General features: G+C 40.7%; 1 protein-coding gene across 1 annotated transcript in view; it reads left to right on the top strand.

Moving 5' to 3' along the window:
- The first annotated feature begins 5,982 nt into the window (after positions 1-5,982).
- The window catches only part of VDAC3 (voltage dependent anion channel 3), a 441,629-nt gene continuing 422,983 nt past the window's right edge, over positions 5,983-24,628 (top strand). The window contains exon 1 of the mRNA XM_075062807.1: positions 5,983-5,995. The gene's annotated coding sequence lies outside the window, so the exon portion shown is untranslated. The remainder of the gene's footprint in view (positions 5,996-24,628) is intronic.

Raw genomic sequence — 24,628 nt, 5'->3', positions numbered from 1 at the left:
ACCATGACTTACTCCACATACCCAACCAATCCACCATAATACACATCAAAATTCCATAAATCACTCGCACACACCACACTACTCCCCCCCCTAACCACAACCATAAGCCACAACGCCCTAAGCGACCAACCCCACAACAAATTTATCTCATCATTCACCGAGAAGGCCCGACATCTCAATACCCATTCCCGAGTCAACCCACGACCAATCCAACCGTCTTGCGTCAAAATCGCTTCTAATTCCTCCATACACGGGTATAACTCCTAACTATCGCACCATACTCAAAACTTGGGACCAAAAGACACAAGACGGTACGCATTAACTGTCGATAAGGTCTTGCACACACTAAGATCTCAATAACCAAAATCTTAACACCCATAAACAAATCCAAAACACAAACGTTTAACACACACCCATCAAGTAAAATTAAATCAAGAGCACAACATACCACACTTGCCTATTACTACACTACACTATTCACAATCCAAATGAACTATATAATGCACACCAACAATCACTACTCAAAAAAATTCAATTACAAAACACACCACACGAAACTAAAAATCTAATCACAAAACATCACAAGAAAAATGAGAAAAAGAGTCGATACTAACAGCAACAAGAAATAAACAAAAAATAAACAAAACTGACTCTATATCATCTTAAAACCTAAAAACAAAAAAAATGTAATAAACAGACAAAAGCACTATACACCAGCAACCGCTTGGCACAATAAATGCTACGCAAACGAGAGAGTCACACCCTTAGACAGCCAGAACACTCCCGTTACCTATATAAACCTCCGCACATATCATCCGTCGATCGCACCTCCACTGGGCCAATATTTTCTCTGTCCCCAAACGGGCCTAGCAAGAGCGCGCAGCTGGAAAATGCTGGGCCACCAAGGCTCACACAACACCACCACCAAAAAACAAAAATAGCAGTAACAAGCCTAAAAACCCCAAACAGAAACCCACACACACATTGCCAAGTAAGCGCTCACACAAACACGCAAACATTCGGACGCCGAAAACAAAACCCATCACTAACCCCACCTCCCCACGCGTCACCTCCAACCACACTCAGACCCAAATGAATAACAACAAAACATTGTATAAGGCTCCCTGTATAGACACACAGCTTAGCCCCCCTGTGGCAACCTGTACATCACACATAAATTTACCTTTTCCCATCCTTTTACAATGGCCACCTCAAGTGTCATCTTCTGAAAATGCCAACATACACATGGACATTAACCACATGCCAAAAACCAAACGGAAAATTTGATTGACCTAGAACTGTACCCTCACCTCGTGCATGTATTAGTGCTTACCTATGTTCGAAATAATGACTTCAAGGCTTTTTGGCAATGCACTTGGTTACAAAGCATGACACTTACACTCCAAGCTAATCAAATGTTTTCTCATTGCATCTGTCTACTGTTATATTTATATCAGTGTCTCTAAAAAGCTATTTTCTTCCCTTTTTTATAAGCATTAAATGTAAATGCAGGATTGGAAATATATGCTTTGAAAATTCTTCATAGATAAATGTTTCACAACTAGTGAGGAAAGCCAAAAGTACATGCCTTATGTTTCTGCATATCACACAGCCATTATAATGGACATTCTCAAAGTATACTCACACAAAATTATTGAGGACAGGAACTCTCAATGTGACAAGCATTAGTGATAACCAAAAACACATACGCTCGAAATCCTTGGAGTAAACCAATGTTGATGGCCAGGAGCTCGCAAAAGGCAATTTAAAGAATGAAAACAAAATTGTAATATATTTGGAGAGGTAAGATTATCATCAGTAAGAAGGCACACCATTAATTATGATTTCCAAAGCAGAAAAATCAAACTGAGAGCCAATTAACACCCAATTGCTCCAAGGTTGTTCAAACATGATACATGAAAATGACAATTATACAATGTTACACACCAACAGAAAACCACAATAATGAGATCGAAGATCTATCCTATTACTACAAAATCTGATTGACAAAATTCCCAAGCATGAAATCTATTTAGTAATGGGGGACTTAAATACCAAGGTTGGGAACAGAAAGCAACGGGCAAGCATAAGCTTGAGCCACATAGTCAGAATAGTGAAAGACTGGTAGAACTGTGTCTGGTATCAGCAGGGCCGTCCTTAGGATTTATGGGGCCCTATGCAGTATTATTAAACTGGTGCCCCTATGCCGAATGGCAGCCCAAGCTCACAGCCTGGTGGGGGAGGGGGAGGAGGGATGAGACAGCAAAGAATAATGAGATGCCCCGCTCTCTAGTAGTGTTTCTGAAAAGTAGTAAATTATCATTTGTTACCCAAGTTTTTTCCTCTTTGCTGTCATGCGTTCAAAACCTTTGAAATGCAGACTCCAATATTTCCCCAGTTAGAGGCTCCTCAGATCAGTGGCTAGATATTGTGATGTTTACATCTACTGGGAACTGGCTCTCCAGGATTTGTAGATGTCATTTCCAATTGACCCACTTTTAATTGGTTCCACTCTCATTAGTTTCACCCCATCTGTGTTATTTATACAATGAAAGAGTTGATAAACCTAATATCTAATGTGTGAAATACGAAACTCACATTGTTTCTCTGAAACAGATAAGAAGTGTGATGTTATTGACTATAATTTGGGACCATACAGAAAATGGTTCAACCTAGGCCCTGTAGTGGCACCAATCTTTTATGTAAAGCGTGTACATTATAGATTATAGTTGCTCGTTCTGATTAAGCTGTCTCTATGCATGTGTCATTTTTTAATTAAAGTTATGAATATTAGCTCTAACTGCTCTATACTTCGGACTTATGCTATGCTTCTGGAAACATCCCAGACAAGTTGGTGTTAGCTCTGCCTAGCCTGCTTGGAGGCCCATAAGATCATCAGCTACACAATTAACCTTGGAGAAAAAGGGAGATAACCTTGTAACTCTAGCATAGTCATGAGGGATCCCCACGTTGACACTTCCAGACTCCATTTTGCTGGTGATTTTCCACAGTAAGCAAAGAAGTTCTTTACAGCTCGAATAAGCCGTAAAGGCTGATGCTCATCTCCATCTTGTCTTCAATCCTGTCTTACTTCTGGAGGGACTTTGCTACAAACTGAAGCTCTAACAAGACTGATGACCCATCCCAGCAGGGGTGTACTCCAGAGACTTGATTTGAACCTGCAGTTACTCCATCACTGCTACAAGCCTGAACTAAGACTTTGCCATTCCTGTATGTAGATATGTATTCCATTTAACCATTGCACTAGCTCTCATCCTATATCTTTACCTTTATGAATAATACTCAGCAAGATTTTAGATTCTAAAGGATTGGCAACAGCGTGATTTGTGGGTAAGATCTGATTTGTATATTGACCAGGGTCTGGGTCTTGATTCTTTGGGATTAAGAGAACCGTTTTCTTTTATTGGGGTGTTGGTTTTCATAACCATTCATCTCCAGGACAAGTGGCACTGGTGGTGATACTGGGAAACTGGAGTGTCTAAGGGAATTGCTTGTGACTTGGTTAGCCAGTGGGGTGAGACTGAAGTCCTCTTTGTCTGGCTGGTTTGGTTTGCCTTAGAGGTGGAAAAACCCCAGCCTTGGGCTGTAACTTCCGTGTTTAAGCGATTTTTCCTGAATTGGCACTCTCAGTTGGGTCCTGCCAAAACCGCATCGTCACAGAAGGATTACTCTATTTTTGTGGTTCCCAAACTTTTTAGTATTGCAGTTCCCTTACAGATAGTTTAAAACTTGGTGGCTCCCCAAAACCAAATACTGTTTTTTTGTTTAGTTTTATTTTATTTTAACCAACTCAGGACAATAGATACAAGAGTTCAGGACACTAGATTTAAGAACATTAGAGTTCTGACTGTTTGGGGACTTTATTCAACTACATACATTTAGTTTAATTATATAATCTGGGTTTTTAAAACTATGATTGAAAATATGTATTTTTGGGGTGTTGGGACACAGCCTAAGATTTTAGTGAGAAATAAGAGCCTATTTCAAACTGCATGTTTGCACATGGTTTGGCTGAATTTCTGATAACACCAGATGCAAGCTCTTTCCAAGCTTAACATTTTTGGTGTTTAGGTTTCACAGAAATCATTGCTGAAAACCCAGATTCAGAGATAACTGGAAGTGAATATTAGCAGTACTTTCATAGCTTCATCACCGAGTTCTTCATACTCTCCTCTAGCAGAAACCCAGAAGTCTTTGTGTGTTAGATTTGATTTCTTGAATTTCAGCATATGATCACGTGACAGATATTTCCTAAGATATTTTCTTCAGTTGAGATACAGATGATTGGAATGAAATCAATTGTTTTGGACAATGGGTTTCAAATCCAATCAGTATCTGGAGATTTTTGTACATCAGTGCATTCAGTTTGCCAAATACATTTACCAGCTAAGGTAACAGCCAGGAAATCCACATTACACATGTAATCGGCAAGGTCTTATTTCCCAGAGAGGAAAATTCTGGTTTCATCATGTAATTAAAGAAAAGATGTTGTAAAACTTTCCCACATGACAAACATGTGACGTCACTATGAAACAGATATCTTGCCCATCTCTTCACACAGATTACTAAAACACTGTGTTTTCACTGCCCAGGATCATCATATTCAGCTGAACATTTCTTACGGCGGCTTAGCACTGTGTAAAAACTATTTCAGTATAAAGATAAGATGCACCTGACTCTTCCTCAGCTCCCTTCCACTGTCTTCTGCTGCAGCTGCTGCTGGGGCTGGGAGCCTCTTTGTCTTCTGCTCCAGAGGTGGACTTGAGGCAGAGAGACTTCTGGCTGAATGCTTTCCCCACCCCAAAGTCTCTCTGCTGAAGGCCTCACTCAGGAGTGAAGGGATCACAGCAGCAGCAGCACAAGATGCAGACCCACAGATAAGACAGAAGTGGTTTAATAGTCTCAGTTAGAGAACAGAAAGGGTGCATCAACTAAAATGTTTTCCCACAGACATGTGGTTCCCCCATGAGCACATTGCGGCTTCCAAAGGCAGCCATGGCTCACAGTTTAGGAAGTTCTCCTCTATTTGAATCTTTTGGCAAAATTCTTTGCTAGCAATGTGGGTCAAACACAAATCATATAATCACAGCTGCTATATTTTAAAACAATTTTGGTTCTGTTTTTCATCTTGCAAGCTTATGTCATTAAGGATGCCAGCTATATTCACACTGAAAATATTATCAGCAAATGAATTATGGATTGGAGACATCACCAGATCATCCTGACCTTATGTGCAAAGGCATTACATGTGTTAATACTTTATTCCATGTTATGCACCTATTAAATATAGCGACGTAACTAATCTATTATTTGTGATATATCATATAAACGGCATTTCTATTCAGTGACTAGAGTAACCATACATATGAGAAATTTAATAGGAAATTCATATCAAAAAATTTTTAAAGGATTTTTTGTTTTTTTTTGACTAACTTGTAGAATTTAATACAAATTATATCCTTTCTATTGAGCATTTAAAAAATCCTATAGAAAGAGTATTATCATTTAGGTTTTCTAAGTTTTTAGGGTAATCTCTGTACAATCCTATTGGTTTCATTTCTACTAAATTCTATAACACTCTTCCACAAAATCATTCTCCAGTACTTTCTTGCACAGTATATGCAGATTGAATATTTACCCCACTGTACCTCTTTTGAGTGTAAACCCAGCTTGTTTTTCAGTCACAAAGTTCTCTATCTTGGAAGCAATTCTCTTCATGGTAATGCACAGTTGTATTTTACTAGGCTGTGTCAATGAGACTGTGCAGAAATTTCCACAAACAGCTGGTTCTTCCCCACCTCCCCCGTCCGCCCCCAGCCTTATGAACAGAAACTATCAGGGACTGTGTCTAAGTCCTGGGTCGTCTTCCAAACTCCCAAATCACATGGATGCGTTTATGGTATGACCAAATGAGTGCCTCTCCACCAATTTAAATTGGTCCTACTTGCATGTTATCCATTCCAGCGGCTTTACTGTGTAAGCCAGGGGCTCAAACATCAGACCTCTGTGAAAGTAATAGGGGTAGAGACAGGTGTCCCAGCCAGGGTGGGGTCTCTACCTAAGGATCCCCAGTCTGGTTTAACCTGTTCCTCCCCATTGTTCAAAGACAGAGCTAAGTAGTCTTCATTAGGAGCCTTTTGTTATTTTAGAGTGCTCTAATGAGAACTGAAATCACTTGTGGTGGAACAGCATTTCTGCCCAGCCTGCAAAGAGCTGAAAATCACGAAGGAACTGACCTTCAGTGGTCACAGTAGAGAGGCAGGTGGCAGCAGAAGGTGACTGACAGTTGGCCAGCCATCGAGTGGGTAACAAGGCGGAAAGCAGAGCGTAACAAACAGCTGGTGGGGTGGCCAGTGGAGTGGAACAAACAGCTGGTGGGGTGGCCAGAGGAGTGGAACGAGCAGCTAGTGAGGTGGCCGGCAGAGAGGAATGTACGGTTGACGGGGCAGCCAGCAGAGAGGAATGAGCAGGTGGCGGCATGGCCAGCCAGCACAAATGCTCAGATGGTAGACGAAGCAAGGTGCCTTCTTCCCCAGGTGGGAGATGAACTCACACAGAACCTCTGAATCTTGGGTACTCACTGACCAAGGACAACCACTGTGAGTGGGGTATGGTGAGGGAGCAGAGAGGAGCACAGAAAAGGAACTGTTTGTTGTAGAACTCAAGAACATGAGGAAGAAGGAACTGCCCCACTCACTCTGGGGTGGGTGTCCTGCTCACAGTTTTATGATTACGAACCCTGCTTGTGGCATTTTCCCCAATTAATATCAGGTGACTTCTCTCCTTTCATTAAAAGTTTCTTTTCTACACCACAGACTCTGTGCTTGTGAGAGAAGTATTGCCTCTCAGAGGCACCCAATGAAGGTGTGTAATTTACCCAGGTTACTGGGTTGGGGATCGAGCCAATTCTATGTTGTATTGTTGAAAAGGAACACCTAGATATTGAACCTGCCCTGGTTGCTACCGGCTCCACCTGGCAGAATAGTTAAATTTTGGGGGGCTTGTGCAGGATCCTGGGTCAATATCCCTCATAAGCACATGTGGAGTGATCCACTAAGTTGGGGAAACAATTTTGTTTATATTTTGGGGAAATCATAGTTTGTATAATGGCTAATATGTCAGGTCTGTTGGGTCCTGACTCAGCAGCCCCAAGCTTGGGGGGCTGCAGCATTGGCCACTGAATGGGCAAAAAGCACTGGGGCAAGCATTGGAAAAGGTTGTGTTGTCCCATACTACATCAAGTTCCTATCCCAATTTAAGGTTATTTGCTGGGAGTCCCATCCCAATACCTGGGGAAGAGGAGTTTGAACCCTGGTTGGAACATACCACTTAAATGCTGCAGGAGAGAGCCATACCAGATGCAGAAAAGTGGGCCCATCATTAGACGTGATTTGCACTCTGAAGCTCACTAACCCTCAGGTCAGTGTGAAGAACTCCTTACAGGCCCTCAATCATACCTTTGGGAGCACAGAGAGCTCTGAGGACATTTATTGTAAGTTCTTTAATTCCCGAAAGCCAAGGGGTCAGACTATATGCAGAGGCTGGAGAGACTGCTTCAGAGAGCTGTTCAAAGAGGAGTGTAACTCAAACTGTAAGAGGAACTCAATATCAGAATCCAATTCTACTTCATCTCTGGTTAAGATAATGACAGGAATGTCCCCCAAGTTACTCCCAGCTGATAAAAGAGGTCAAAGAGGAAGAAGAAAGGTAGGCTGTTAGTGAGTTTTGGGAAGCCCAACCATCTGAGTCAGCCAGCTCCCCTGCAAACAGACAGTGTCCAACAAGTGCAGGTCCTAACAGAACAGATAGCTAAGCTGCAAAGTACCATTGATAGATCTAAGACTTCCAGGCATAAGGAGCCTCTGGCTGTGGCGATGGAGAAGTCAGCATTTAGAGTCACCATCCCACCTGAGTGAAGTGGGAAAGAACAATTCTACTACTGAGGAATCAGAGCAGGCTGCACAGCGGGGACAGAAGGATGGGGAAGAAATTTGGCACGATGTGACCTCCAGAAGAAGAAAGAGGAGCGTCCATGTACCAGCAATGGAGATATAGGTGAGCAACCATTTTCATGTTCTCTCCATAGGTACTAATGCGGAGAGTGGACTAGATGATACATCTGAGGGAAGGGAGCAGAAGGAGACTCCACCGATTGGAAGGCATGAGGTGCACTGTACTAGGGATGCAGGTTCCACGACCACTGCTCCCAACAGAAGGAGGCGGGTGGTGGTGGTCAGGGACTCCCTCCTCAAGGGGACCGAGTCATCTGTCTGCCAGCCTGACCGTGAAAACTGAGAGGTCTGCTGCTTGCCAGGAGCTACGATTCACGATGTGATGGAGAGACTGCCGAGACTCATCAAGCCCTCGGATCGTTACCCCTTCCTGCTTCTCCACCTGGGCTAGTTCCCTCCCAAGACCCAGTGCCCTTTGTCTCTGGGGTGCTGCCCCCTGGCAGTACCCCCACAGTCTCAGGGTCTCCCAACCCAGAGGAACACCCACCCACTATCCCCACCTCGCCTCAGTACAAGGCTACTACCAATCATCATCTAGCCCCCACGGCCTGGGGCAGACTGCAGTAACAGCCTACTCATCACTGGCAAGGTTGGGTTTGGACCTGCTGCCTTTGTCTATCCCAGGCTGCCCTCTGCAACCCCCAGTACCCGTTGGCCTGCTACTGGGCCGTAGCCTGGGGCTTTCCAGGCTGGAGCTCCCCAGCTCCTCTGGCCTTTCCCCAGCCCTGCTCCACTCAGGTACTCTGGTCAGGTCTCTGCAGCCAGGTCCCTCCCTCTCAGAAGCTAGAGGGTGTCTTTCTGGCTTCTGGCCCCAGCCCTCTTGTAAGGGCCAGCTAGGCCCTCATTAAGCCAGCCTTGGCCTGATTGGGGCCTGGCCCCCAGCTGAGGCTGCTTTCCCCAAGCAGCCCTGCTTTTTCTTCCCTGCCACAGCCCTCTCCCCGGGCTGTTTTAAGCCTTTTCAGACAGAAGCCGGTGATCACTCCGCTACAGTCCCCTTAGATTTTCCAGTCTTTCTTGGTGCCCAGGCAAGCTGGACTTGGTGATAAATGGTCACTCAGTAAAACTTAATCTTATTTGCCATTGTTTGTATTAGTACTGTTCTAAGTATTTTAGACTACATATCTTTGAATACTATCAAATATTTTATGTTATATGCACATACAGAGAGAGGGAGGGATAAAATATTTGTATGGAAGGGAAAACTAAATTGAGAAAAATGTACATATTACAAAAAAGAAAAACTTAAATGCACACAAAGTAAATTCTTAATGGTCATAATAAGTATAATTTTTATATGGATCTAAGATGAACTCGAAACAGGAAATAACACTTGAAATAGAAAAGTTAGTAAGCAACAAGCACTAATTCTAAGCACATAAACCTTTTCTGAATACTGAGCCATATACTGCCAAGAGAGATGGTTAGAGGTCTCTAAGCTCATCTATGCTATCATTACATTTATCATTTACACTCTGAAATCTGGCCAGCTCAGTACTTTATTACTATTCTACTACCTTAAAGTGTAAAATGTGAAAAAAATCTTGCGTACAGTATCTCATACTTTTCTAATTTAAACTTTTTTCTTACTTACTAATCTTTGTGCAGAGGTCTTATATCAATAAACAGTGTAAATCAATGTCATTGAAATATACCAAATGAAAACAGCAAATTATTATGGACTGTAATTCATTCAAGTTTAACAGTACTGTTGCGATCGAGTTCTTGAACGTCAATGGACCTTAATCTTGCTTCCATTTAAACCAAAAGGAATATTGCCATGGACTCCAATCAGAGCAGGATTGATACAAGTCACTGCAGTAAGGAATGGTGAAAAAGATCTGGGTTCTGTTTCCCAGCTTGTGTAACTCTCAGTGGCCTTGCTCAATATATAAACAAGAGTTGTGAAGGGCACAGAGACAGTAAAACTAGTCTGTGGAAGCAGTGAGACTAGAACTCAGAACACCCAATCCAAAAGCTATTTTGACGGGAGTGGTGGTGGTAACAGTAGCCACCATTTTATTTGAGCCCTATTCAGTGATTTAGTTGTTTGATATACTGAAGCATCACACCAGGGAAATGCATACATTGTGCTAATGGAATGCTGACAGTTTTTGGCAGTAAATCAAGAACAAGCTGTTGTGAGTGAGATACAGAGGGAAAATGGCAATTTTCAACATCTTATAGCTTGGTCAAATCTGGATGGATTTTATAGGACTAGCAAAATGCAACTCTCACACCCAAGACTACGCTCCACTAAATTGCGAAGTCTTGCTACAAACCACAGGCATTCAGGCTCTTTCAAAATATGTATGGTTGGAAGAATTTTTAAAACAAAGTGTTAGACATTTTCCCCAAATACTTTAATAATTTGGCTCTCTTAAAATGCATGTATCCCTTTACCATTTGATGCCCTACATCTGCAACATCTATTTTTTCTTTCAACACAATAATCAGATCATGAGATCTTAAGGTGCCATTTTGGATACAGTGGAAACCACTTGCCATAACTGTAAAGGACAAAAGAGCAAACAACATGGAAAAGACCCTACACAATTTTAATGGCTAACTTATTTCACCAAAATGAATTGAAATTAGAATACTACACCAAAATATTAAGCTAAGGTCCAAAAATGAGATGCTCTACTTTTGTCCTTTATTGAATATGCAAAATGTGGCATATTTGCATGGAAGGAACTAGAATTGCTGATATTGTTCCAGCATTGGTTCATTGTCACAGTAAGGACAAAGAACATGTTTCTGTACAGAACTGTTGACAGTTCTGACACTAAGGTCAAAGTTGCTTGTACTATAAGCATGAGCAGGAATAATTGAGTGTAAATCAGTTATAAATCAATGCCTAAGAGGGAGTATCTCCTTGTAAGAAACAGCTGCAGTTCACCAGAAATGTTATTTGCTTTTTCTTTAGACATACCGTATATTAATCCAGTGCACTTTCTCTGTTAGTTATCTCCCTGTGGGAAAGGTATAGTTCAGGTTATTTTATCCTTCAATTTTTTCTTCTGTGCTGCAGTACAGGCAATTTAGGAGCTCCTACATTGGTATCAATGCAGTTTGAATTGATGTGTCAAGTCCAGGAATCCCAACTAATAGCAAAGCCGAATCAAGGGTGTGAGGGTGGATACATATCATTCAGAGTAGTCTTCAGAGATACTTGACTTATCACTGGCCCATGATAATCTGCTGGCCCATGATAATCTAACATTTTAACACTATGATATATTTAGAGCCCAATTCAGAGGTGACAAACCACAACACAAGTTGTAATGCAATAAGAGGGAGCTCTGACCATTGGTACACCTATATTCCAGCCTACATGGTCCTGCAATAATATTTGTACAAAATATGTCTTGTGAGGTATCATATGAAAACTAAGAACATGGTGGTTATTAATATTATTGTACAATGCATGCGTTCATTATGTGTAAAGTTCTGAATTCCTCCTGTATGATATTACTAGACCATGTTTAAAACAGCCTAGCCTAGGTAAAGATGACAAAGGAATGTGGGATTACCTCAATTTACCTATTAGCAGTAAACAAAGCCATCAAGCTAAGACAAAAAGGGGTTAACTTGATCCTGAACTCAAGAGACAGAGAATTAAAATGGCTTCTACAGCCCAGAGAGACACAGAAGGCTAAATCCCCAGGAGGCTTTCCTGACTTGTAAAACAAAGGAATTCCTTTGGGGACTGAAGTAACAGAGAGAGACTCCCATCTTTATCCTTCACCTTGGAGGCAATGAAGCCAAGCAATTTGATCTCCATGATGGGTCCTGGCCAGCCTGGCCAGTAAAAAGCTGGAAAGAAGACTGTGGTTGAGAGAAACTGTCTTGCATAAACATTGTATCTTGCTAGATGAAATTTTAGATGCACTTTTTCACTTTTATTATTTGCTTGTAACCATCTCTACCTTTATCAGTTTTACTTAGTATCACTTAATCCATGCTCTTTTGTTAATTAACTTGTTTTATTTCTGCTATAAATCAATTCAGTGCTGTCTTTAAAGGAAAGCGTGAATTTGCTCCAGTCAAATTAATAAATTGCTGTACTGAATTTTTAACGGAGCAGCGAACCGAATATATTCTGTGAACACCCAGTGGCAGGGGCTGTGAATAAAAGAGAAACATCTCTGAAGAGCTTTGGGGCTGGAGTTAATTGATTGTTACCAGCTAGGAGAAGTTTGTGCTGGGAGAGTCTTGAGGAGTTTGCTGGTGAGGAAAACAGACTGGCATGGAAGGGAGCAGAGACATAATCTAATTGTCAGCAAAGCTCACTCTTGCTGAGACAGAGAGGTAACACAGTGGCTCAGAGCTCTGCTATCCACAGCATGTGTTATAAGAGTAAAGCAGACACGTGCAATAGTTTAAGGTCTTTGCCTTTCTGCTTTTAGCTTACAAGAGAAACCAACAGGAGAGATTAAGTGTAAAGTTGAGTGGCAGAAAGAAAATTTATTTTTTATCCTCTTACATATCCTTTGAATTATTTTTCCCATAACCACCTCTCCCCTTCTGCTCCTTCAGCACGCACAGCTAAGATCCCAGCAACTTACACCAGCAAATGCACATTGAGTCACTTGAGTTTCACATTCCTATTCAAAAGGGTTAAGAGCTTTTGGATTGGTGATGTATTTGCAACCATCTAGCCATGCTTCTTCCCCTTTACACTTTACAGAAGTTGAGAAAGCAGGAGGAGATCAGGTGGATTTATAGATAAGAGAAGATAGAACACTGATGGCAAGAGTTTTACTAAGAAATGTATACACCCTATCCATAAATTTCTAATAAGGTCATACAATGCCTCTAACCTCAAAGACAATAAAGCATTTAGAGGGAAGAGGAGAATAAGCTCAGTGTGCGCCTGTGAGAAATTAAGTGAACTTGTTGCATGGCAATCAATAATAAGACAGGCTTGATGTGCTAGTGAGTGCTCAATAAGAAAAGAAATTATCCTTGTCATAAAACTTTCCACAAATTCCAGAATCTAGTGAGAAGCTGACAGCTGCCCCTTGTGCAAGCACCTCTGCTGGATGACACAGAGTAACACACTATAACTTAAAATATATATGAGCCTCATTTGAATTATTGGCTTAAACGTATCTAGGCAATGAAAATTCCAGGTAAATTTAAACTCAGGGCCAAACAAAAACATTTTTAAAAATCAGGATTCACACTGGAAATGCTGACGGTCTCTTAACTCTCTTGAAGGAGAGAGCTGGCCTATCAGCTTGAGTAGATCTGATCAAATGACAGTAACTGAATAATTTGTTCAGCAAATTATATTTGTTGCATATTTTTTTCTCAACTAGATGATAGAGGTCAATATGCTTATAAGCCCATATAACTCCTATTTCTGCTCCCTTTGAAGTCAATGGCAAAAATCTGTTGAGATCAGGATTGGAATCATAACTATCCATAACAAAACCCATTAACAACTTTGCTTAAATACAAATGCCTTTATTTTTCAAACATAGCCCCAAATTTTCAAAGGGATCTGAGGAAGGCTGAGAGGATAATAAGTCCCTTTGTGTCAGAGGGTAATGAAAAAAAGATTAGATAAGTTCAAATCAGAGTAATTCTTAATGACGTTTCATTCTAGGGAAAAAAAATAGTTTAACGAATTATCTCAAGCTTGACAGAAATATTCTCCTCGTTCTTCAGAGTAAAGCTAACAATTTCCAGGCCATGGCAACTTTTCAAGCCAAAGTTATATGTGGATTAAAAAAGAGTTTTTATAACAGCGACAACTGACAGTTTAACTTAGAGGGGGCAACAGCCCATTCCCTAAAAGAAGCAGAATGTTGAGCTTCAGGAACAACCAGTTTCCATGCCCCTGAAACCTTTTCGTCTAAAATTATGTGAAATAGTATCAATAACATCATATTGATCAGCATCTCAAGAAAAAATAGAATATAAATATTCTCTAAACACCGGTATTTATTAGCTTAGTACATCAATCACTGCAAGCACTCATGGAATATATGAAAATTATATACTATCCCCATAATTGATTAATATGCTTCTGGACTAGATCATGGGGCAAACTCACAGCCAAATCAGGGCTGCTTGCTCAGCTGTTGAGATGAGTCAGCACTCATTGGAGCCTACAGTGATTCGGCTCTCAGGCATCACTGAGCAGAGCCTGGGTCAGATGACCCCAGGATCAGGTATTTCCATAACCTCAGAGGACGTGCAGATCAGTCAAGCAATCGCACTATCTAGCCTGGAAACCTCCTGTTGCCTTGCAGTGCACCCGATTCCAACCTGCACCTGCTCTTGCCTTGCCTGGATATAGGCATAGAATGTTATGACTGAGGTCAAAAGATATTTACTTGAAATTTCCAAAATATTTTCTTGATTGAATAACAACATGCACAGTCAATAAATCCCTGGGTACACATACGTAGATAACATGGTTATCAGTAACGTAGGACAAAACCTAGGGTGTTTTTATTTTGAAAAAATAAATAAAACACAAGCCTCTTCCTCTTGAGCTAAAAGGAGACCTCCCAGACTTTTGTAATCTTTAATCAACAAACTATTCTGTTCTTACCATCTCTTTAAACGATCACCAAGTAGGGTGACCAGACATCCCAATAAAATCAGGACCATCCCGATATTTAGGTGTTTGTCCCGTGTTCCGACCAATCTTTGGTCGAGCCGCTTTTTTTTTTTTTTTTTGCGCTTCACCAGTGGACACCCCTCCCCCTCATCTGTCCTGATATTTTCTCCTTCTCATCTGGTCATCCTACCACCAAGCAAGTCAAACTAAATGAATTGGGCTTGTTAACTGTTGAGCTACTGAAATGACCATAGTCTGTCTTTGGGAAAGAGACTGGTATCTTTTTTACTTCTCCCTGTTTGAACTGTTCAAGCTTATTCTATTTTACTGCATTATTTTTTTATGAACTTGTTTTTAGTGTGTTAATAGATGTTGGCTTCTGTCAACTTTCTATGTTATGCGTTTTTACTATTATTTTTATTTGTATTAGTATAGCGCCTTGAGGGGACGAGGACTCTTTTTGTGTTAGGTGCTGTATAAACATAGAAGAAAAAGGCAGTCCCTGCCCCAAAGAGCTTACAAGCAAAACATGATTGACTTATCTTTATAGTCCAGCCACTGGCAGGTGACATAATCAAGCAAATTTGATGCCATCCAGTGCAACGCAGTGGTTCACATACACACTAATAGAGGTGGTCAAAACATTTCCTGCTCTTCTCACTCATACTCAGCCTGGGCTGTGCTCTGAATAGTGGAAAAAGTCCATCTCCACATCTCTCTATTTTTTAAACACACTACTGAATGCTCAAGAGCAAGACCACTTGACTGGCAGTAACCTCCTGCTCTAATCAAATCCTAAGTAGAATAACTTTTAAGTTACAATATATGGCATGTTGAAAAGACATATCCGACTTTCTGCCTGAATTTGAATTCTGACTATTTAATCTGTGCAAATATGCTAATGAATTGATTCTGCCATCCTTACTTATGTTAGATAGCATCTTAGTCCTCGGCTAGACTACCCAATGTAAGGGAAAAAAACATTTCCTGTTCTATACATTCTTTGACACATTAAATCACATGTAGTATTTTGCTGGAGTTTTTCATCATTATACTTGTTTTCTTTGCAAATTTGCTTAAATTAATGTTTCTTTTTGACGTATTTGCTTTAAGCGCTGTTGCTGACAGTAACCATTAAAAAGAGAACAAAATAACCAAAGAAGAAATAATAATAATAAAAATGATTGGCACAGAAATAATATAACAAATCTAGAATTAATTTGCAGTTAGAAAATTATATTTTGTTGAGCCTATGACTGAAGTTATCTTGTCTCCTTCTCAAAATAAAAGATCCCTTAAAAATAACTATAATCTCCGGCTAGATGTTCTGCTCCACTTATATTGAAGATGGAGTATTAAAGATGGTTAGCTTAGACAAGAGTGCATGGAAGTTGGTAAGGAGGAGCTCTGCTGCATGCTTGCCCTATTCTGCAAGCCTGTAGATGCCTCTCCAGAGGCATACCATGGGACTGTGGTTTCATAGATACCACGGGTGGGGTTGCAGCAGGGGAGGCAGAGCAAGGCAGCAGCTTTGGAGCACATTGTTTTTATGACAGATGGATCTGCAAGTGGAAATCTACCCAGGAATTAATGCTGACAGAAGCAGGATTAACTATTCATTCTTTTCTACATTCTTAAATGAACATAAGGGGACAAGCATTAGGATGCTTACTACCAGGATCAAATTAGGGTATCTAGGGTATGATACAGTGCCTGTTGAAGCCAAATGAGAGCCTTTTCATTGGCTTGAATGGGCACTGGGTTAGACCCCTAGGGGGCACTGTAGAGGGCCATCCTCTATTTTCCTAACACAAACCAGTTCCAAGCAGTTACACATAGTTTGTATTTTCTAGGCTGTGCCTTTTCCTCCCAGGAAAAGGCCAGAAGCTTATCCTTCTTGAGTGGAGAATTTTATACAACTTGCAGATGAGATTTGTTCCCCTTCTATACATTTTTCTGAAATAGTAAACAACTGGACCCTCTTGTTTTAATAGGATTTCATAATACTGCAGAGGGTACAACTGGCTGTAGTGGGAATTATTGGGATGTCAAATTGAGAGTTAAGATCTCAGCTAAAGAATAAGTAGCACAGTCAGATGAAATCTTAAAAGCAAATATCCTGCTTCCACACAAATACCCCAAAGAAATAAAAAAAAAAAAAAAAAAAAAAGCAGAGAAGGAAGAAGAAAACTGAAAAGCTGCTTATTTAGAGGCAATTTTGCACATAGATCATAAATGGTCTAAACCCTCACTGAGATATCAGGTGCTCTATATTATATTAAGCAACACTCCATAAGCATTATATGAACACTACGATTATTTAGACAACGAAGAGAGGGGATGATCAAAGCCTGGAATTTTTTTTTTTAAACCAACACTTTTATTTGTTTTAATCTGGGAGCATTTGGATGTCATGGGAAATTTATTCCCAGTTTTGAGTCATGGGAAATTTATTCTAGAACTCTTAGGATTGCAAAAAGCTTTATGCTGTTTATACGTATTTAGTTCTTTGATAATCATTACTGGCTTTTATGCTGAGCACTCTTACGATATAGTCAAACATTTCTTCACAAAGCCTATCTTATAGGGATGGAGTGAAGAATGGAAACTTCATACCCTTCTGTTTTTTTTTCTTCTTATCCCAGAAAGGTATGTGAATATCTGGGGATGAATCTTGCAGTTACATTCTTGCAAATAATTCCCTCTCCTGCAATACAAAAGAACTGCATGCTAAATTAAGATTTTGTCATAAATAAAACAAATATATAAAAAAATATAGAAATATTATGATACGTGCCTGGCATTACCCCAGTCGTGCTTCATTACAGCCTTCACCTTTACATTGTCACTGCCCTGAGGAGTTCGCAATGTCTTCCTACGTGTTCATACAATGTCTAGCACAACAGGACCCAATCCTGCAATACTAGGCACTACTGAAATAGACACAACTGTAACTTCAGGCTTTAAAAGACTTCTGAAAATGCAAACACTTCTGATTCTACTTTTGGTTGGAGTATGGCATTTATGTACTCTGATGACTTTCCATGGTTACTCCATCCTTACAAACTAGAATATTCTGTGATTACGTATTTTTAAGCCATCTTTTAGTACAATTAGCAATTACAAACAAAGAGGAGAGTCGGTCGGTACAATAAAAGCTGTTTTATCCAGCACTTCACCAACCGGAAAACTCTATAAACCGGCATTTCTGCTCTTCATTGAAATTCTGGTTTATAGTCCGGTTGGCGTGGGGCAGGCAGGGGGTTGGAGAGTGGGCTCTGGGAGGGCATTGGGGCACAGGAGTGGGTGCGGGGTGCCAGATCTGGAGGATGCTCACTTCGGATGGCTCCCCGCATGCGGCAAGTTGTCTTGGCTGCTCCTAGGTGGATACATGGCAGGCAGCTCAGGCTCTACGTGTTGCCTCCACCTGCAGGAGCTGCCCCTGCAGATCCCACTGGCCACGGTTCTCAGGCAATGGGAGTTGCAGATCTAGTGCTCGGGGCTATATCTGAGGACACTGCTGGTCAGAATATGGGTCTATGTCATTTCTGCTTTACGTTGTATTTATCTTCCCAATTTGGAAGCATTCCCATACAAAGGAAGCATTTGCCCTGTAGTATGGGACTCTGGATTTGATGATAGGTACCTTATATAAGTACTCTCCTTGTTTTCCTGGACTAACCAGCAATCTCTGCTGATACTCCTTTTCAGCAAACATCAAGCCTGTATAGAGGCCAATAGCTTATTTTTGAAGCTACAAAGCTGAAGGGAAAAAAAGGAGTGGAGGGGGGGAAGGAGAATTTAGTGATTCTGTAATATCAATAAATGATTTTAGCCTTAAAATCCTCCCCAAATTATGTTTTCTATTACTAAAACCAAGAAGCATATAAGTTTAGTTAGATAGCACCAAACTGGGCTCCATTTCCACTTTATATTGTTTGATTTGATGATACTGTCAGAATATTCCCCAAAATAGTATATATCACAGTGTGGTACCAAATTTATCTTACAGGCAAGCAATCCTATATAATAGCTGCAGCTTCTATTTGCTTTAAGATGATTTTGACATCTGATGACATTATCCTAAAATATCTGGCCACTGCCTGACAACATGATGAATGGACCACATAAATCAAATCATCTTGTATCAAGTTTACTTTTTCAAATAATATCTGAGCTTAAATTTAGCCATAAAACGTATAGAAGTGTCATTTGTTCTCCCATACCTCCCTGTCAAAATAAAAATCAGAGCAGACAATATTCTGTGAGAAAAAAAATATATATACATATATATACACACACATATCAATCAGACATCGTGGTAATAGACAAGGACCAGAAGACAGCGGTGGTGATAGATATAGCAGTGCCAAGTGACAGCAACATCAGAAAGAAGGAATGTAAGAAGCTGGAGAAGTACCAGGGCCTGAAAGAGGAACTAGAGAGGATGTGGAAAGTGAAGGCCAAAGTGGTCCCAGTGGTGGTAGGAGCACTCGGCGGCTCGCTGACTCTAAGCCTCGGGTGCAGCTGGCTCCAACAGATCCCAGGAACAACATCAGAGCTCTCTGTCAGAAGAGTGCAGTGGCTAGGAACAGCTAGATACTGTTGCTGAACCTTCAAACTCCCAGGCCTCTGGTAGAGGACCTGAGGTTGAGGAAGACACTACCACCCGATAGGTGAGAGAGGGAATTTTTTTTAATATTATACCACACACATATAATATGTACACACACACACACACCCGACACTTTCTTTTATTTTTATTTTTTTAAAAAAAAGTAAGTAAAATTCCTGTCTCCAAAGAACCATCCAAGGTGTACTCCCAACTGCAAATGCAACCAACACAATAACAGCAGAGCCACCAGCAGCAGAAACTGACAGTACTGGAAGAACATATGGAGAAAAGAGAAGACTCATAACCACAGTGACAAGTGGCTGCAGGGCCTGAGAACAGAGCACAGCTATCTCCCAGAACAGAATCCAGTCACCATCACAGTAGAAGACATCCAGCAGCGGGTCAAGAACATGAAGAGCTGGACAGCACCTGGCGACCAGACATGATCCACACCTACTGCTTAAAACCTACAGCAGTGCAATGAACGCCTAGCAGCACAGAATGACCAGCTGCTAGCAGCAGGCTCTCACCCAAACTGGCTACACAAGGAAGGACAGTGCCTGATCATGACAGACCCCTGCAAGGGAACAGAACCGTCCAACTATCGGCCAATAACCTGCCTCCCCCACAACATGGAAGTCCTATCAGGCATCATAGCCACCAAGCTACAGGACCATATGGGCCAGTACATTGAGCCACAGCTCAGAAAGGCATTGGGAACAATACCGAGGCTCAAAAAACCAGTTGCCTATAGATAGAGCAGTCACCCAGACTCAAGGTCTAGACAGACCAATCTGAGCACAGCCTGGATTGACTACAGGAAAGCCTACGACTCAATGCCGCACACGTGGATCTGTGAATGTCTGGCGCTATACAAAGTCAACAGGACGTCTAAGGACCTTCCTCAAGAACTCAATGGGACTAATGGAAGACAACACTGGAAGTCAACTCAAGGCAGCTTGCACAATGGGCATCAAGTGCGGCATATACCAAGGTGATGCCACTGTCCCCGCTGCTGTTCTGCATAGGCTTAACCCCCTCAGCCAGATAATCACAAGGACTGGATACGGGTACAGGTGTCAGGACGAACTACCATCAGCCCCTCCTCTACATGGATGACATCAAGCTGTATGCTAAGAATGACAGAGACATCGACTCGCTAATCCACCTGACGCGGATCTACAGTGAGGATATTAGGGATGTCATTCAGACTGGAGAAGTGTGGACGATGGTAGTGAAGAGAGGGAAGGTAGTCAAGACTGATGGGGTGGAACTACCAGCAGGACACATAGCAGAAATACAGACCAGCTACAAGTGCTTGGGTCCCAAGTCACATGGAAACCACTAATGAGGAGCCAAAGGAGCACAGCAACATCCAAGTATCACCAAAGGATAAGACAGGTCCTGAAGAGCCAGCTCAGTGGGAAGAACAAGATCCACGCCATCAACAGATACGCCCTGCCGCAAAAAGGTTTAGATATGGATAACAAGAAAATATTTTCCTCATTACCGCTAGCTAGGATTAAAATGTATAAAGATTTCAATAAAATAGATACTAAAACACTACCTTGTAGGAAAGCATTCTTCTGTCATCACCACTGGCTCTCTTTACCACTAAAGGTCACAAAGAATCTTCTGCCCTCTAGTATGGTCTGTATGGGCATGATCCCCTCACACAAAGAAGCTAAACCGTGAACTTAATTCTGCCTGCCACTACATTACAGGATGCCTTAAACCTACTCACATCAACAGTCTCTACATCCTTGCAGGTATTATTCCTCTTGGTATACACTGGGAAGTTGCTAGTAGAGTAGAGCACACCAAGCAATGCACAGATCCAGATCTATATAGCACTGATGCTGAGTTCACTGAAGTCACAACAAAGTTTTCTTGCCACTGTTAAACCCCCAACATTGTCAACCAAACAGACTTGGGTTCAGTTATGGCAAATCAGAGTAGAAAACAACCCTGTAGCCCGTGTTCTGCATCTCCCACCAGTCAAGCACTTACCATCTGGTGCAGATCAGCCCTAGACCATATGGTGTTGCCTAAATCAACTCTGCACTGAAACTGGCCAGCCTAGACACATGAGGGTCAAGTGAGGCTACATCTCTGGCTCTAGTACCTGTGACTGTGGCAGAAAGCCTCAAAATACGAAGCATCTCCTGTGATGCCAGCTGCTTGAGCATGAACGTTCTTCCATGGACCTGGCAGAGTGCAATGATCAGGTAATCGGATGTTCAGAGATGTGGTGGGAAGCAGTATGAGGACACAAGAAGAAGACGAAAAAGAGATGTGTATCCTCGTGATTCAGTATAAGCCAACAACCAATTGCCTGGTATTAGAAAGGAATTTCCCTCACAGGCTTGTTATTGTACAATAGTCTATTATGAGGATTTTACACTTTCCTATGAGACTTATTATATGGTTACTGTCACAAATAGTATACCACAGTGAATGGACCATTTATCTGATCTGTTAAGGATATTCCTATTTTCCTACAGTCACGTAACACTGTTATACATAAGGATCTAGTGGCCAAAGAAATACTAGAAGCAGAGGAAGTATGCTTCTTAATCCTCCTCTCAGGGGGTCATGAGATTAGATAAGAAAGAAACTACCCAGAAGAAGAAAAGTATCTCCAGATAGCTGCTAGCAACCTCACTTGTCTATAACTGCAAATCTTTCTACACATATCACCACAAAAAGAAAAAGAAAGGGGAGAAATTACCTGACCCTCAATATCAAGCTATCCGCAATCAGCCCAGTGCCTTGATAGTCTAGCAATTCAGTATAATTTGGTGGAACAAATCTTATGACTTGGAATATTGGCAAGGAGGGTAGAGCATATACAGGAAGGACAAGCTGGGAGCGGAAGGGAAGGAGGAAGTGTTGCCTTATACATCATGAACATAAGTATGTATTCTGATGTCCAGAAGGAGATGAAGGGCAGATCAGTTGTCATGAAGTTAGACATTAGAAAAAAATTTCCAACTAAAAGAACAGTTAAGCTCTAGAATAGGCTTCCAAGGGAGGTTGTGGAAGCCTCATCACTGGAGGGTTCTGAGAATAGGTTAGACAAACATCTGTCATGGATGGTCTTAGTTTATTTGGGCCTGCCTCGGCACATCTTGAGGTCCCTTCCAGCCCTACATTTCTATGATTCTGTGATAATTGCTTGATTATTACAGTAATTGATTATCTGGCCCTTTGATGACATTTCCTTTCACAGAACTAGCCCCATATTGCAATTCTTCAATACACTAAACAAATTAAATGGCAGGAGGCAGGAACACTAGTAGAGAATATCTGCTTGAAATCTAACCACCTGTGGCATAACATCTCATATCATCCTTCTCAATTATAGCATCTGCTAAATTTTAACCAGTTGAACTGTACAGTTTACTTTCTTTTTGTGCAGCTGCATTCTGATATTTAATAATTAAACACGTCATTTTTAGACATGCTGTGAATAAGATTTGGAAAGATCTTTCCCCACTATTCATGATTAATTTAGCTGCCTGAACAATGGACCTGATTCTTCTCTCATTCACAGTGGTATAAATCACGAGTAACTGTTGAAGTTAATGGCTTTACATCAATGTAATCAGGAAGACAGCCAGGTCCAGCTATTCCACCTGACAACACTGAAATTTCAGGACCAGCTGAAAAGAGATGTCAGAATAAAATGGAACGTTTGGGGTTACAGTCTCTTTGGGATGATTCAAGTCTGAAGATGAATAAACTACTGTTCTTATACAGATATTGGATCACCATTTACATTGACTCAAAATTTAACTTACAGGGTCTTGTAGCAAAGAAAGGTTTGGCTACATATAAAACCCTTCAACTTATTTATAATTTATCACCATCTTAATTTCATCACTATAGGCTACTAGAGTTGTTCAAATATTGGTTATCAAATTATGTATATAATAAACTTATGGTTAATAAATTGGACTTTTCATTGTTTATCTAAATTGCTCTGCAAGTAAAACAGTGCATTAAGAGATTTTTCAAAATAAAAGTTAGAAAATGAATCGAGCCCAGATCTCTAAGCTGCAAGGCCACAGTAACCAGAAATAGGGAACATTAACAGAGAAGTAAGATTTCACTCATCTTATTAAAATTCTGTTCGTCTCCTTTGAAATCCTCTTAGTATCTTCTGATTTAATTTCCCCAAAAGCAATATCTTTAAGGCACATTACAATCCATAGTATTTATGATGTCACAGAATGATGCATTCTGGGCTATTGTCAGAAAAACCAGGAATTATTATACCGTAAGGATTTTATAAAGGAAAAAACCAGAATTTAAATCTATTCTGAGCTGATTACCACTCCCAATCCTAAATAATATGGGGAAATATGGGCTTAACTCAATTTTCATGTTTGCTTTCCAAGTCACCTGTAAGAACTCGTCACTGCTGGACACTTCTGCTCACAGAACCATAGGAAACGTATAAATTTTTTAAGGATGAACATAAAGTCTCATCACTATTCAAAAGCTTTAAAAATGAGGGCTATGTTTTAAATGACTTAGTGCTTATTAGAGTTAAATTTAGAAGAACCACCTCCTGTATAAAATACTATTTTAAATACGTGTCCGAGGTGCAGTACTCTAGGATCCTATTAAATTATAATTAGACCAATTTATAACAGAATTTATTAGAATATTTTTTCTTCATTGAAATATTACATGAAGTTTAAAACAGATCAAAGTGATTATTCATTTTAAAATGTTCTAGGAATGTGTCAGCAATGCCTTATTAAAGCCTCAATTAGCTTCTTAGGCTTTGGTATATGATAACCTATTGTTCTAGTGGCAAAAATAAAGAGACTGCTGAACTTAACTATCCAGAGTAAAGACTCACTGCAGTCTTGTGACTTGTACAGAAAAGATCAACATTTTCTGAAACAACTTCCAACTGAAACACACATTGACTTAAGTTGTAGCAGTTTTCTCCCCATATCTACCTGAACAAATAAGAACATGTGTGTGTTTGTTAAGCGGGAAGTAACAAGTATTGTATCTACCTGATTTGCATGTGCAAATATAAGTTCTTGAGCTTGGAATCAGATCTGCATGGGCATCCCCTGGCATTCATATGAAAACCTACTGAAGTCAATTAGGTGAACCTCTGAGAAGTCAGGCCACAGACATGGGTTTAGGTGCCTAATTTTGGTAGCCCTTCAAGCTATAAATGGAAGCACAGGCAACTAAAGCAGGAAAATAAAACAAACAAAAGAAAATCCATTCTGGGAAGTTACCTTGGACATGGTACTAAAGTTCCCATAACTCAAGATGAAAGTAACAAAAGCCTCCTAGACCTTCTGTGTTAAGAAAAACAAAGTCTCTGTTCCTTCCTTTTCTTCAAAAGGAAGAAAAAGAATTCCAATCTTC

Source organism: Chelonoidis abingdonii, chromosome 2 (assembly GCF_003597395.2).
Source record: "Chelonoidis abingdonii isolate Lonesome George chromosome 2, CheloAbing_2.0, whole genome shotgun sequence".
Taxonomy (NCBI): Eukaryota; Metazoa; Chordata; order Testudines; family Testudinidae; genus Chelonoidis; species Chelonoidis abingdonii.
This window is presented reverse-complemented; position numbering and strand designations above follow the sequence as displayed.